The sequence below is a fragment of the Palaemon carinicauda genome, chromosome 31, assembly GCF_036898095.1.
Source record: "Palaemon carinicauda isolate YSFRI2023 chromosome 31, ASM3689809v2, whole genome shotgun sequence".
NCBI lineage: Eukaryota > Metazoa > Arthropoda > Malacostraca > Decapoda > Palaemonidae > Palaemon > Palaemon carinicauda.
Genome location: NC_090755.1, coordinates 74588129 through 74605087, shown reverse-complemented (window position 1 = coordinate 74605087; position 16959 = coordinate 74588129). Strand labels below are relative to the sequence as shown.

The window sequence follows — 16959 nt, the reverse complement described above, 5'->3', positions numbered from 1 at the left end:
TTACTACACTGGTTTCATAAAATCAATGGCACTTTTATCAGGCAAGTACTTGCAAATGCATCACAGACCGCTTATACACAAAAATTCCTCCCTGATGTCATGACATGAATCAGGTTGTATTTTAGTCAATTGCATGCCTACTCAGATACACACCACAGTATAATTACGCTATCCATGCCAGGTAGCAGTATTTTGATGGGTGGTTTTTTTATGGACCATTCTGGTGCTAACATTTTAGGTCTCATTCGTATTATCACACTAGGTCATTTAAACAATACTGGGTGTAGGGCATTGCACAAACCTGAAACACAAAACATGAGACAAATGACTGATGAGCAAAGTAATTTTTACATTAGATATTAATCAATACTACCTTTATAATATCAGTCAGTGTTAACAGGACACCTTAAGGCTGGGGATTGTTACTCCAGGCAAGATTCTCCTACAAATATGTGGAAGGAGAAGAGAGTTGACATCTAGAACAAACTTTACACTCGCCAGAGTGAAGAGAGTCTACCTAAAAGAAACTAAGTTCATGTTGGAGTCCTTCCAAGGGGAGGCACAATGAGTGATCCAATCATTCAATGTCTTGCTCCCTGTCATGACCCTCTAAGATCAGGACATCTAGTGAGAAGGGCGACAAGGCTATGGAGACTCCAAATCCACAATTCCTTCTTCTCCTACAAAATATAGACCAGTTGTAGTTCTCGTGTTGGAGAGGTCTCTCTCCAGGAAGAGAGAGAGGGATCTTCTACCACCTCCATCAATCCTGCTCCTTGGGCAAAGGTTCCCCATCCCCTGACACCTTGTATTAAAGGTTAAAATGATACTAAATGTTGTGAGTGTACAGATATGATTGAATGATTTTAGTTATATAGCGCTGAATGGCCTTTGATGCCCCAGTGCTTGGCTTAATGCCTAAATCCCATATTCAATTCAATTCAACCCTCCCAGTGCAGATTGAGAACCCTGAGTCAGAGTCAATCTTTCTTGGAATTCTCTCCCTCATCAGGGAGTTGAATGAACTAAGAGAGGCAGCCATGGAGCCGATCAAAGACTGGGTGACAAATGTTGATCGTTGCTTTGATGCCCCTCAGGCCTCCGGGCCTGCCCTTGAGCTTCCATGGTTAGTGCTTGTGTAGGGAGCACTCTTTCTGGTAAATTCCCAGTTCACTGGACCTAAGAATTCACTACTATCAAGTGGGTTCTAAAAGCTCCTGCCTCCAGCCTTCTCTTGACAGCAGAGGTTTAACGTTCTGAAGGAGGCTGTTCCAACACCTCTTCTGATGCATCCGGCAACAACAGCCTTGACCATAGGCATGACAGCAGACAAATTGAAGTACGAGGACCTTTCCTTCTCTGCCACCGAATCCACAGTCATGGAATCTGCAGTGGTGTCAAGCCTGCAGGCCCCCAGGTGGATCAACCAGTGGTCAGGATCCTTAGCGTTCTTCACTTCATCCATGGGTTTATCATATCCTGAGATGAAGAGATTCACCAACCTTGTGCTCTTAGGGACAAAGGCAGTGACATTCTTGGTTCACCAGTCAGCCAACCAGTGGGCAAACTGGGTACTGATGAGAAGAGATAGGACAGGCAGCAGCACTCTCACTCAGGAATGCACTGATCCTGGACATCTCGACCCTCTTCCTGGTAGAAGAGATTGAAAAGTGGATAAAGGAGATTCATGACTCCCTCATCCATAGGACAATGATCTTTAAAGGTCGTGGCCCTTCAATATCTTCTGCCCAAAGAGCTTCTTCATCTTCTTCCAGTAAGCAGCCCTAAAGAAGATAACGGCTAAACCTAGATCTAGACCTGCAGTTCCAGGACTCACTACCTTGAGGAAGCGATGACAGTTGTCTCCATTCTTTCACTCCCAACTAGGCTGCACCAGAAAGTGGGGCAAATGTAGGAAAGGAGCCAGAGGCTGTTGAGATTGGCAATCCCCTACTCCAGCTGCTGTGAGTTGGGTGAATGCCTGTCAAGCCATCAGGCTACGTTGCAATGATATGTCTCAGAGAGTTGGGTGGTGAAAGTCCTCAGAGACAGATACCTCCTCCTGTTCATCAACTCTCCCCGTCCCTCACTCGCTCTCCAGTGACATGCCAACTGCATCCTCCGGAATCACTGAAAGCCCTCATCCTATCGAACGAAATAACTCGAGATGGATCTTCTGGCTTAGAGAAAGTGACGGATGGATGGAAAACGGTCATCGATATCTCTCCCCCCGACTGAGTTTGTTCTACAAACTCCATTCAGGTCTGTGTCATCATCAAGAAGGATGACTTTATGCTCTCCTGTCAAGCTGAAAGACACGTATTTTCAAATACCGATCCATCCTTCTGGCAGAAAGTACCTTCGCTTCATCCTCCTGGGAGTCAGGTAGCAGCTGAAGGTCCTCTGCTTTGGAGTGTTGACCCTTCCCCAAGTCTTCACATAGGTGTTCACACTAGTCTCAGCTTGGGCCCATTCGAACATGATTCACATTCTGCGATATCTGGACGACTGGTTGATCTTGTCGTCCTCGAGGAAACAATTGGTCCAGGATCTAGACAAACCTCATGCCATTTGCCACAATTCGGGGATCATGATCAATTGTCAGAAGTCAATTTTATGGCCAGGAGACGGATGTAGTATCTGGGTATTTTGATAGATACATCAGCAGTGAGAGTCTTTCAATCAAGCAATCACATCAACAGACAAAGAGAGGTAGCACTAACATTCTTGATTGCTCAAGAAGAATCAACAAAGTGGACACCTTTTGTCACTGGAGAAGCTGCGCCACTGAAGCGACACTGGTCAGCAGCCACAGATCCTCCTCACCTTTAGGTTCCAGTGGAACAGGTGGCTGTGGACAATATTGAGTGTTGCTTAACAACAAAAACCTCGCCATGGCAGTACCACTCAACTCTCCACCTCCAGAGATGGTGCTGTTCACAGACTCATCAAAGGAAGGGTGGGCCGCACACCTGAGAAACAAAACTGCCTCAGGGCTGTGGTCCAAGGATGAGAAGAGCCTGCATATCAACCAATTAGAGATGAGAGCTGTGCATCTAGCTCTGCAGTCTCTCTGACAGTGTTTGATAAAGCACTCGGTAGGGGTTGATGAGGGACAGCAGTACCATAGTGTCTTATATCAACAAGCAGTCAGATATGGTGTCTCAACCTCTTTGCAGGTACTGTATAGCTGGTACTGTACACACTTGGGCATTAGACAACATAGTAGAGTTGTCAGCAAGGTATATATTCCAAGCAAGACACTCACCAGCCAGGAGCAGGTAGTGGGTAAAGAGTGGTCCCTACTTTCCTGCTTGGTGGAAAGACTTCTTGCCCGTTGGGATTCCACAACAATAGACCTGTTCACAACATGTCTGAACAAGAATATTCCAGTGTTTCGTTCTCCATTCACAGATCCATCTGCTGCTCTAGAGGACATGTGCCAACATCCTTGGGACAACCTGGATACTCATGTCATTTGTCCTATTTGTCAAATACGATGAATACTCAACAAGATGTTGATGGCTTCAAATGTCAGGCTAATCCTGGTGGCTCCCAAGTGGCAACAAGCTGAATGGTTTCCTGACTTGGTGATGCTCTTAGTCAAGGTACTGGTGCAAGTACCCCAAGAAGTCAACCTTTCTCTGTTAACCATACATGCAGAGGTATCCAGCATGTCCTCTGAGCAAAAGACTTTTCACAAGGTAGTGTGCAGGAGATGCCTGGATACCACCCTAGATCCTCTGCAGTTGTTTACCAGGGGAAGTAGACAATCTTCTGTGAATGTTGTAAATGGGATACTTTTCCAGTCAGAGCCTCTGCAACTAACAGCTGAAAGAAGCTCCTCTCAGTGTCTGGGGTAAGGGATGCAACTCAGCCCCATTAAAACAATGCTATTTTGGGTCACTTCAAATTCCTAGCAGTTTTTTGTTCCTCAATCAATTTTTTTCATTAAAAAACCATTTGAAAGAAAAATTTATGCTCTGTAAATGTTGTACATTGGAAATTCTCTTACCATTTGTATTTTACTTTATATATTATTTCATCAATGTATATGAGTCACTTTCAGAGCATCCGTTTTCATATGGAAGTTTTTTGTTTTTCCAAAAAGTGAATTCGCAGATTATATGCTATAAAATTCTCTTTATTGTAAAATTGATCAATATTAAAAAGTAGTGTCAATTTCATGATTTGAAAATTGGGCTTCAAAGTTATTTTTATAGAAATTGGTTTGATAGACTTTAGTATGCATAAGTAGGGCCTTTAGTGGTGAATTTCTTCAACCCTCGGGATCATATGGACATAATCATCATGTTTCAGGGTTATTATTTACTAAGCAATGGTGAGCCCTTCTCTCAAATCCAGAAATATACATGTACCAAATGCTTACACATGAATAACACGTTGCTAGCACAATATATTCTCATTATCTTACTTTCTGGGGAAAATTTTATGTTTTATTAGTATTTAGTTATTGTCTCCGAAACTATGCATCTTTCATCATAACCATAACCTAAAGATTGTAAATATATAAATAAACAGGCAAAGAAATACAGGCTTCAAATTTTTTTTATTTTTTAGAGAATGATGAAATTATTTTAGTGTGGCTAGGTATGGGCTTTTAGCATTAATTTTCCTTAACATTGGGGATCCTAAAGACATAATCATCATGTTTCAAGGTTATTTACTAAACAGTGTGACCCCTTTTCCTCAAATCCAGAAAAATATACAATGTTGTGTACCAAATACCTACCTATAAGTAAGACATGACCAGTATGATATAATTTGTCCTCGTATTTTCTGGGAAAATTTTAAGCTTTAGCTATATTTAGTTATTGTCTCTGACACTGTGGATCTTTCAGCATAATCATAGTATGAAAATTGTAAATACAGTAAATGAATGAGCCGACAAAGAAATACGATTAATATAACCTAGAAAAATATGCAGCAAACATTTACTAGCAATACTATTGAGAGAAACAGAAACTGATTTAAATAGCATTTCTTTCCTTCAAATTCTTGAATAAAAAGTAAATAAATGGTCAGAAAAGGGTTGCGTAAGGAATCGAATGTACCTGCATAAGTAAAAGAAAAAAAAAAATTTCCAATAAAATAAATTGTTTTAATTAGAAACACTATTTGAAACATGAAATATAGATGTTCTCCAAGGTAAAACATGCAGTAATCTAAATTTCCAAATTTCTAAATAGAGGTTGTGAGTGGCACTCAGCCTTTAGCAGAATCTACAGACTGAAAGGCCTGGACTTTTCTTCCTCTTGAAGACTGTCCATGCTGATGTGGAGCTTTGAGCAGTTCTGTCCGCTAAGAGGACTTAAGCCCCTATCCTGGGATGTTACGAGAGTTTCCGCCTCTCCTGTGGGCTCGCTGTACAAACCTTTAAGAAGGTCTTACACTAAGACCATGTTTTTGTTGGCGCTTGCTTCGGTGAAAAGGATTGGCGAGCTACATGGCATATCATATGCCATTAGTCATTCTGGGGGATGAAAGATTTTGATATCCTTTGGGTCTGAGTGTGGCGAAGACAAAAAACCCAGCAACCTATGACTTGAGGTTCAAATCCTTCTCCATCTCTTCCCTTAAAGATGAGACTAGCAATCAGGGTAACTTGCTTTTCTGTCCTGTTAATGTGCTAAGACACTACCTCAATGCCTTAAGAGAACCTAGCACTTGAGACAAGAGCACAAGAGGCTTTTCCATGCCACTGGTAAGGTGAAAAGCTGATCTCCAAGAACAGTATCTCCTGTCTCCAAGAACAGTATCTCCTGGCTTTGTAAAACCATTAGATGCACTTATCCTTCCTAGGAGGGAACTACGAGCTGTCCATCGAGAGTGCAAGCCCACGAAGTCAGAGGAATGGGCTTCACCCTCTCTTTCAGGAATAATCTCTGTGGCACAAGTGCTGAAGGCAGGAGTCTGTAGACGCCAGACAACCTTCACCGCACATTACCTGTAGGATTGTACCCACATGATCATTGGGACCTGTGATAGCTGCTCAACAGGCTGTGTAGAGAGCCTAGCTCCCTCATGAAACAGGAAGCATCTCCTCTAAGATAGTGGTTGTAACTTAAGTCCAAGAATGAAATGTAGAGCATCTGGCCCTTTTTCCTTTCTTCTTTCCCCCTTTTGGTGTTTTAGCAGTTGTGTCATTATAGAACTGGAATGGGCAAGCAATATAGGTAAGCTACCGAATAGAGCACCTTTTCTTTACATAGGTTTATATTGAAGTATTTCCCCCCATCCTTATTTACTAGAGGAAGTATGGAGAATGTATGCCTTCCCATCAGTCGTATACTGTAAAGGCAGTACATTGGTTACATAGTGAAGGCCTAGCCTAACACCTTCGACATATCTAAGCTCAGGTAGTTAGGAGGTTGAACAGGAGTTATGACTTTTGCTCCTCTACAGGAAGTAACTAATTTATGTTTACATTTACTGGGTCAGAAAACCAAGCAGTTTTTGTTATGTAAGGACTTCTCACCTCTTCAGGGTAAGTCTTCTATCAAAGGTCAAAGTGAAGATAAGTGCTCTCTTTTGGGTGGGCAGGGCTTCCCTGCTTCCCGACAGCCTGCTGTGTTTACTTCATTAAAAATTTAACGGCTAGTTCCAGCTTCACTGAAGTCATACTCCTATTAAAGGCCTCTGGTGTGTATGGTTAGGAAAAATAAAATTGATTAAAAAATTTCTGATGTTTTGCAGATTAGCACAATATTGTACATTTTCTTAATTTGCTTTTCTTTATACCATGATGGAATGCAGTACTGAAAACAAGCAAAATTGTAACTGTTATGTTGCTTCATATATGCTGACAACTGGTGGCATAAGTTTTATGGTAAGCGCTAAGCTTTTGATTAATTTTACCTTAAAAGGGATTTGTTCCGTAACTGAAATACAAACCACGCTATTTAATATGGGTACAGTAATTACTTTCAGCGTAGCTGAAATGACGAGCCATTAGATTTTTAACGAGGGTATACTACCCCACCGCTAGTTAGCGGGGGGTAGGGAGGGGTAGCATGCTAACACCCCCCCCCCCCCCTCACACACACCTGTGATTTGGCTCACTTTGCTATCGGCTCGGGTGACGGTCGGACGTGTCCGCTTTCACCCTCGCTTTTGTTGATCAGCCATTATTATTCTTTCTTTGCTTTTTCTTTTTCCAGAGTGTTTTGAAGTTGGCCTCTGCCATCATGCCTAAGTGTCGTGGTTTACCTGACCGCCCTTGTGGTACATTTATGTCGGCGGTCGACACGGATCCCCACACCTTGTTTCCTCATTGTAGGGGCCAATGGTGTGATAGTGTTAAGTATGTGGTGAGTGTAGGGAGTGGTCTGCCTCCCAGTGGGAGAGGTTTTCTCGGCGCCGGAAGAAGAAGTCCAAACGGGATATTTCTCCTTCAAAGGTTTCTTTGAAAAGAGAAAATCCCAAGGACTCTTCCTCCGTTGCCCAAACCTCCTCCGGAGCTCCCACTCGATCGGTTTCTCCCGAGAAGCCGTCGAGTGGTAGCGTAGACCGTAGTTCTGTTGACTGATCCCGGGGTGTGGGAGAGGGAGTTGCCTCCCATAGCGAGGCAGCTCCTCATCCTCCCCCGGAGGAGGATATTTCTTTGACTGTGGATAATAATGATTTATTACAGCTTTGGGTTTCCTTGGGGCTACAGGGTTCGCCCTCCAAGGAAGCTCTGTTTGACATGATCAAGTTGGGAGCAGCTGTCCAACAATCGCCGACGGTAGCAGAGATTTATCCTCTGTCTATCGTCGACATTGTTGTGACAGAGGCTTCTGATATGTTGTCTCAAACCTCTGCTCCTGATGTTGCTCCATCTCTTTGTTGATGTCTCACAGGGTGTAGATACAGGAGAGGGGGTTCCCAGCCCCCTCGTCCCATCCCTTTTAGTCGCCTCTTACGACACGCAGGGATAACGTTGGTGCTATTCTAATTGTTTTTATGCCCCAGCGGCCACAGGGGCTGCCCCCGCGGCCACAGGGGCTGCCCCCGCGGCCACAGTGGTTTATGTAAATAAACAAGGTAGTACCTTTTCACAGCCCCTTTGCCATCTAGCAGTAGAGATGCTAAGATGAACAGAAGAGAACTCAGTGTGCCTATCAGCTCGCTTCATTCTGGGCATGAGGAATGTGCTCATGGACAATCTGAGGAGAGTGACTCAGATCGTGGGCTCCGAGTGGTCTTTGAATCATCTGATAGCCAACAAAGTCCTGACTTTGTGGGGGTTCCCCAACTCTGGATCTGTTCATGATCTCCCTGAACTTCAGGCTCTTGCTCTACTGTTTCCCAGTCCCGGACCCTCAAACTCTCAGGCAAGATGCATTCCAACAACGGTGGGACAACATGGACGTGTACATCTTTCCCCCGTTCTGTTTGATGAGAAGGGTGCTCAACAAGACCAGAGCAACCAACAATCTATCCATGATGCTCATAGCTCCGCTATGGCATCACGTAGAGTAGTTCCTGGACTTTCAGCATCTCCTGACGGAGATCTCAAGCGAACTTCCTCCACGACACGATCTACTCAAACAGCCACATGTGAACATCTTCCACAAAGCAGTAACTTGTCTTCGTCTTCACGCCTGGACACTATCCAGCATCTCCTCTCGCCGAGAGACTTCTCGCAACAAGTTGCAAGAAGGATGTCTGGATACCTGTCTTCTGTGGTTAGTGTCAGGGAAGAGGTATCTCTCCCCTGATGTCACTATTCCAACAATAGCCGAGTTCCTCGTTTACCTTTGGGAGGAAAAGCTTCTCTCGGTCTCGGCGGTGAAAGGCTACCGCTCAGCCTTGAGCCTCACCTTTAGACTGAAAGGAGTTGATGTTTCCTCTTCGTTGGAGTTGTCCATCCTCCTACGAAGTTATGAGCTTACTTGCCCCCAGTCGGAACTTAGACCTCTCCCTTGGAACGCGGTTCGCGTACTTCAGTCTCTGAGGGGTGCTCCCTACGAACCATTACACCAGGCAACAGATCACCCCCTCACTTTAAAGACGGTGTTCCTGCTCACTTTGGCTTCGGCCAAGAGAGTCGGCGAACTTCATGATCTATTCTACGACATCATCCATTCAAGGGGATGGGGGGGAGGTAACACTCAACTTTGTCCCTGAGTTTATTGCTAAGACTCAAAATCTGGGAGTACCGGATCTTAGATTTGGGCCATTTTGAATTGGGAGTCTTTGTTCTGTAACCGATGACCCAGATCAACTGTTACTTTCCCCAGTGAGGAGTTTGAGGTATTACCTTAAATGCACCAGAGCAGATCACCTCCAAGTGTCAGCACTCTTCGTCAGTATGGGGAAGGTCAAGAGGTAGGTCACAAAGAACACCATCTTGGCATGGATTTGCAGGGTGATTGAACATGCATTGAATCCCAGCCCTCCTCCAGCTAGTCGACCTAGAGCTCAGGTCATCAATATGTTCTAGTGTTTAAAAGAAACTAATCTATGATGTAGGTACTACAAGTGGTCGTGTGGAAGTGTCAGACGACCTTCACCACACACTTCCTGCAAGACAAGACCCACAGGAACATGGAAACATTCTCCATTGGTCTTTTGGTGGCTGCACAACAAGTGCTTTAAAATGCCTCAGCCTCTTTGATGGACAATTAGTAGATGGTTGAGGGCATAGATTACCCGGGATTAGTCTGGGATGAATGTGTAAGAATGACTGGCTCTTTCTTTCATTCATCTTTCCCTCTTTTGGGGTACAGCACCTATGGATTCTCTGTAAGCTGGCCTCACTTATCTGCAGATAATAACCATTTTCCTTGTGTAATCTAGTTTAGAAATAATACTTGTCACATCCCCATACTCCCTGCGAGGTGGGTATTTGGTAACATCTATGTTTTAAACATAAGACTTACCTGGTAGTTATATATATATAAAGCTTACGTCTCTGACGTCACGGTAGAAAGTTCAAAACTCGCGCCAATCGCTGATTGGATAGCCAGGTGTAGCACCTGCGCACCCTAGCGAGGTACCTCGGAACCATCCCCTGTCCCTTCATATTTTCTCTGCCTCCGCTAGCGGTAACATTGTTGGAGATACTCCTAGCTTTTTTCCTGATATTATTGCTGTCCCTTTGGTGAAGTACAATAATTTGGTTTTTGACTCTCGCTTGATTGGTTTTTCTATTGGATACTCTTGATTTATGTTTGGATATTAATATTTTGACCCTTGCTTGTTTTGATCTCTCTAGCAATTTTCCAAAATGGCCACCCCCCTGTAACATTTAGAGTGTGTGCGAATGGGTGTAAGACCCGGTTGCCAAAGGCCTCCATTGATCCTCATTCGTTTTGTGTTAAATGTAGAGGTAAGGTTTGATAGATGTGACGAATGCCTTCTATTATCTGATTGTGAGTGGCTTGAATTCGATCTCTATTCGCGAAGGTTAGAAAGAGATAGGTAAAGACGTAGCTCTTCTCGCTCGTCTAGAGATTTTCCTATTCTTATGTCACTGAACCTATTCCTTCCCCTGTAGTGGTAGTTCCTGATCCCGCTACGAGTACCACTGATGAGCCTACACTAAAAGACATGATGTTGGCTATTCAGGCGTTGGGCGTGAAGGTTGAGTCTATCGCTGTTGATAGGACGCAATTAATGTCCAACGTTAAGCAGCTTAAAAGTGAAAGTGCGAGAAGTGCAGTGAGTGTTGTTAGTGCTGTGGAGGGTGCGCCTGCTCGGGCTTGTCGTTCTCCTAGCCCTAGACCTCTTCCAAGCTCCCCAACCCCTGGGAGAAGGAATGTCGAAAGACGAAAGGAAATGAGAGGCTTTAGCTCCCGAGCAGACGTCCCCTCGAACGTTCCTGTTGATGTTTCCCAGGATGTTCGCCCTCACCATAGGAAAGGTGAGGTTAAGGTGTTTTATTCATGCTCGGATGACGACATTCCTAAAAGAGGCTGGTGTCAAGCATCCAGACCTTTTAAGAGGAAGTTTGATGATGGCAACCAGCGTCCTTCCAGGACGTCTCAAGGTCCAAGCTGTAACCATTGGAGTAGCCCAGAATGCTTTCCTTCCACAGAAGAGAGCTCGCCTTCCAAGCATCCTGCTAGGACGTTAGAGTCAGTTAAGATTCGTCCTGTTGTTGAACAGTTGGCTGAACCAGGCATGCCATCGGTTCATGCTCCTCCGCCTTCTTCAGATTGGCTCTCGCCCTATGGACGCTCTAAGCGGTCTTTGAGCGGTGTAGAGAACGAGCCTGGCATTGATGTTTCGTCACCTGTTTCGCTGGTAGACCCAAATCTTTTTATGTTGAAAGAGATGCAGCAAAAGGTATCATCCTTTATGCAAAGCTATCAAGCTACGGAAGCTTCCGCTCTGGACGTCAAGCTACGCAAGGCGGCGAGTCGCGAGACTCTTGCAGACGAGCGCAAAGTTTCTGGATGCGTTGAGCATTTGACAACGCGTAGTGTCCAGCGTCCTGGTGAACGTGACGTTAAACGCCCTACATCACGCGACGTTGAACGTCCTGCCTTCTAGGAAGTCAAGCGTCCTTTTAAACGAAGCGCCGAGCATCCTATTAGGAGTGATATTGAGCGTCCTTCAGCAAGTGCTTTCGAGCGTCCAGCACGACACGATGCAAAGTGTCCTCCAGGACGCAAGGGCGAGCGTCCTCCAGGACGGCGCGTCGAGCGTCCTCCAGGACGGCGCTTCGAGCGTCCTCCAGGATGGTGCGTCGAGCGTCCTCCAGGACGCCAGGACGCGATGCTGAGCGTCCTCCAGGACGCGATGTCGAGCGTCCTCCAGGACGCGACGTCGAGTGTCCTCCAGGACGCGACGTCGAGCCTCCTCCAGGACGCGATGCTGAGCGTCCTCCAGGACGCGATGTTGAACAACAAGCGCCCAGACAGGACGTCGAGCAAGATACAGAACTCCTTAGCTCTGATCGCGTGGACCGCGAGCGTGTCACAGAGCGTCAAGGGGCTTTATCAGAGGAAGAAGTTGATGTTCTCCTTTCTCCTGTCGAACCTTTTGAAGAATTATCTGAAGAGGAAAACTAAATCTTTTCGTCCGTCAGTGGATTTAAAGAAACTCATGAAGGTTTTCAATGATGAGTTCCCCGAGTCTTTTGTTCCCGTTGCTCCTTGTTCACCTCCATCGGAATTCACGCTTGGGAAACCGAAGAAGAAGTCGCTGTTTACTAAAATGGTGCTGTCTCGTTCGTCTAAAAGAGCTCTCAAGTTGATGGGAGACTGGATGGGTTCCAAGAAGGACCAAGGGAAAGCAGCCTTCGCTTTTCCCCCAATTAGATTGGCTTCTAGGTCCAGTATATGGTACGATATGGGAGAAGTTCTCAGCTTGGGAGTTCCTGCCTCTGCCCAGGGAGATTTCTCAAGCCTGGTAGACTCTCCTTGTAGATCGGCCATGAGGAAGACCAAGGTTCTCTGGTCCACTTCAGAGTTGGACCATCTGCTCAAAGGTGTCTTTAGAGCCTTCGAGGTTTTTGACTTCCTCGATTGGACTCTGGGAGCCTTGGACAAGAAAGTCGCTGCACTTAAAGAAGGGGACTCTTCTAGTTTGATCCATGTCATGTCCTGCATGGATAAGGCGTTGCGGGACGGTTCGAATGAGTTGGCTGCGATTTTTACTGCAGGCATCCTTAAGAAGAGAGCCCAGTTGTGTTCATTCCTGTCTCTAGGGGTTACCCCCTTCCAGAAATCTGAGTTGCTCTATGCTCCGCTGTCTTCATCTCTTTTCCCGCAGGATCTTGTTAGGGAGATTTCTTCCGCTTTGACTCAGAAGGCCACCCAAGATCTAGTCTCTAAGATGGCAAGAAAAATCTTACCATCGTCATTTTCTAGCCGCAAGCCTAAAGATGATACACCTTTTCCTAAGTTTTCCCAACCCTTTCGTGGAAAGTCTTCCAGTAAGGGTAACACTAGACCAGATGGAAGGGGAGCTAAGAGGAGAGGAGCTAGGACAGGGCAAAGCAGAGTCTGACTGCTTTCGCCTTCAGGCAGTAGGGGCCAGACTTCACATCTTCTGGTAGGCATGGGAGAAGAGGGGGCAGACCTTTGGTCGGTCCAACTTTTGAAGGAAGGTTACAAGATCCCTTTTATAAGGCAACCTCTTTTGATTTTAACACCAGTGGATCTCTCTCCCAGGTACAGAGAGGAGTTAAAGAGACAAGCATTACAGCTTCAAGTGTCTCTTTTGTTGGAGAAGGGGGCTATAGAAAGGGTGCAGGACTTGCAGTCACTGGGGTTTTACAACCGCCTTTTCCTGGTTCCCAAGAACTGGGGGGGATGGCATCCAGTTCTGGATGTAAGTGTTCTCAACACCTTTATCCAAAAGACAAAGTTCTCGATGGAGACGTTGAAGTCAGTGCTTGCAGCAGTAAGGAAGGGCGACTGGATGGTCTCATTGGACCTCCAGGACTCTTATTTCCACATCCCTATTCATCCGAGCTTTAAGCATTTCCTGAAGTTCGTATTCCAAGGAGATGTTTTTCAGTTTCGAGCCCTGTGTTTCGGCCTCAACACCGCTCCTCAGATTTTTACGAAGCTTATACTCAATGTGGCAAGGATTCTCCACTCAAGAGGAATCAGAGCCTCTCTGTACTCAGATGATTGGCTTCTCAGAGCTCGCTCTCATGCTCTCTGCCTGAAGGATCTTCAGACAACGTTGAAGTTGACAGAAGAATTGGGTCCTCTGGTCAACAAGGACAAATCTTCTCTGACACCATCACAAGAGATTCTCTATTTAGGGATGGTGATTCGGAGTCGAGTTTTTCGGGCTTTTCCGTCTCCCTTAAGGATGGAGCAAGCCATCCGGAAAGTACAATTGTTTCTAGGAGAGCAGAAGTGTGTCTGCGAGGAAGTGGATGAGTCTGGTGGGAACCCTCTCCTTGTTAGAACAGTTCGTCTCTCTAGGAAGACTGAATCTTCGACCTCTCCAGTTTCACCTCAATTCTCACAGGAACAGGAAGAAGGATTTGGACACGAGGTGTATTCCAGTCACGGAGTCAATAAGAAGTTGCCTTCAGTGGTGGAACGATCCAGTCAAGTTCCAAGAAGGTTACCCATTAGATCTGAAGAACCCAGACCTTGTGTTGTGTTCCGCCACCTCGGACTCTGGGTGGGGAGCAACACTGGCTAAGCTGGAAGTATCGGGGCTGTGGACGGAGGCTCAAAAGTCCTTTCACATAAACCAAAAGGAGCTGCTAGCAGTCTTCTTGGCCCTAGAAATCTACGAATGGTCAGTTCGGAACAAGGTAGTACAAGTCATTGCCGACAACACCACAGCATTGGCTTACATTGCCAAGCAAGGAGGAACCCACTCGATCTCCCTTTATGAGACAGCGAGGAATCTGCTCATCTGGGCAAGGGAAAGAAAGGTAATTCTGATTACAAGATTCATCCAATGGGAGAAGAATGTTTTGGCAGACAGTCTCAGCAGGAGAGGGCAAGTCCTACCCACAGAGTGGACACTCCATCTGGAAGTATACAAAAGTCTGTGGAAACTTTTGGGTCGCCCTTGCATAGACCTTTTCGCGACCTGAAAGACCAAGAGGCTAGAGACATATTGCTCCCCAATGCCAGATCCCGAAGCAGTACACACGGACGCATTCCTACTAGATTGGTCAAATCTACACGTACGTTTTTCCGCCTTTCAAGATCCTTTACAAAGTGCTGCAAAAGTTTGTGTCAAGCGAAGGGACCAGAATGATCCTGGCCCTCAAGGGAATGGTTCACAGAGGTACTGGAATGGATGGTGAACACTCCCAGAAGCCTTCCACTGAGAGTAGACTTACTCAAACAACCCCACTGGGGAAGACACCATCAAAGTCTCCAAAATCTTCAGCTGACTGGCTTCAGACTATCGAAAGACTCACAAGAGCTAGAGGTTTTTCGAAGGAGGCAGCTAGAGCGATTGCAAGAGCAAGAAGGTCTTCGACCATCAGAGTCTATCAATCCAAGTGGGAAGTTTTCAGGGAATGGTGTAGAGTCAACTCCGTTTCCTCTTCCAGTACCTCTGTGACCCAGATTGCTGACTTCTTGTTGTTCCTGAGAAGGAAGCGCAATTTTTTTTCATCCACTATCAAGAGATACAGGAGCATGTTGGCAACCGTTTTCAGGCACAGAGATTTGGATCTATCAAATAATAAAGACTTGCTGGAACTTCTTAAGTCTGTTGAGACATCGAAGCAACGTCACCAGGATTCACCAGCTTGGAATCTGGACATAGTCCTAAAGTTCCTTATGGGTGATAGATTTGAACCCTTGCACTCTACATCTCTGAAGGACCTCTCGATGAAAACCCTTTTCTTGGTTAGTCTGGCAATAGCCAAGAGAGTTAGCGAAGTCCATGCATTCAGTAAGAATGTGGGTTTTTGGAATAACAAAGCTATCTGCTTATTGCAGTTGGGATTTCTCACCAAGAATGAGCCCCCTTCTCAACCTTGGCCTAAGTCTTTTGAGATTCCAAATCTTTCGGATGTGGTTGCCGATGAGTTAGAGAGAGTCCTATGTCCAGTAAGGGCCCTCAAGTTCTACTTGGACAGAACTAAGGAGTTAAGAGGCAAGTCGGAAGGATTGTGGTGCTTGGTCAAGAAGCCCTCCTTGCAGATGTCTAAGACTGCCCTGTCATTTTTTATCAGACTTTTAACTAAAGAGGCTCATACACATTGCAGTGAGACAGACTTTAGACTTTTAAAGGTCAAGACTCACGAAGTGAGAGCTGTAGCAACCTCAGTGGCCTTCAAACAAAATCGTTCGTTGCAAAGCATTATGGACACAACCCTTTGGAGGAGCAAATCTGCGTTTGCTTCACACTATTTAAAAAGTGTCCAGACTCAATATGAGGACCGATATACTTTGGGACCGTTCGTAGCAGCGAGTACAGTAGTGGGGGAAGGATCCACCACTACATTCCCATAATACTAATACCTTTTCTTCTCTTGGAACTTTTAATTTGTTTTTTATGGTTGTCTTCTGGAGATTGCGACAGTCTTCTGCAATCATTGATTGGTCAGGTGGTCTATTTTGTTCCTTGAGAGCACCCGGAACTGGGTATTAGAGGAGGCGCTGTCACAGAGAGGTGTGGTCACCGGTTTAACAGCTCCTAGGGATCTTCAGCCCCCTGAGAGGACCGCTGGATCTCATAAGGAAAGCGGGCATAATGGCAGAGTATCATTGAAGTTAGCTTCCTTATCAGGTACGAACCCTTAAGCTTGTTTTGTATTTAAACTCTTAAGCAAATTTCCAACTATATTGACTGTCTCTAACCCTCCACCAAAGTTAATCAGCTATATATATAACTACCAGGTAAGTCTTATATTTAAAAATGTTATTTTCATTATGAAATAAATTTTTGAACATACTTACCTGGTAGTTATATATAATTAAATTCCCACCCTCCTCCCCTCTAGAGACTAGAGGCATGGAAAATATGAAGGGACAAGGTATGGTTCCGAGGTACCTCGCTAGGGTGCACAGGTGGTACACCTAGCTATCCAATTGGCGCGAGTTTTGAATTTTCTACCGTGACGTCAGAGACGTAAGCTATATACTGTATATAACTACCAGGTAAGTATGTTCAAAAATTTATTTTATAATGAAAATAACATTTTGATGCTAAAGATTCCTATTTATCTTAGAGAAATCTTATCTAGACAGTCATATTGCTAGTATCACACCACACAGGTTGCTCAGGCCGCTATCCGTATGTTGCATGAAGTTTTAGCGAGGTGTCAGGGTTTGTCTCAGTTACGTACGGGCCAAGCCCGTATGGGAAAACCCTGGGTCAAAGGCCAAGCCAGTTTGCTCGGACTTCCACCCTCCTAATGGATGTCATCTCTATAAATAGTGAAGGGTTTCTATTTGTGTCGGAACAAATGACAAATTTGAAAGTAATTTCTATTTTTCCTAACGATACAAATCTGTAGCTATTTATACAAATTGTCCTGCCATCACCTGTCCCCCTAAAAAGTCGTGC

The 16959-nt window shown here is 45.2% G+C and overlaps 1 protein-coding gene across 1 annotated transcript in view; it reads left to right on the top strand.

The window, feature by feature from the left end:
• The window catches only part of LOC137624795 (palmitoyltransferase ZDHHC23-B-like), an 87462-nt gene that overhangs the window by 51564 nt on the left and 18939 nt on the right, over positions 1–16959 (top strand). The window lies entirely within an intron of this gene.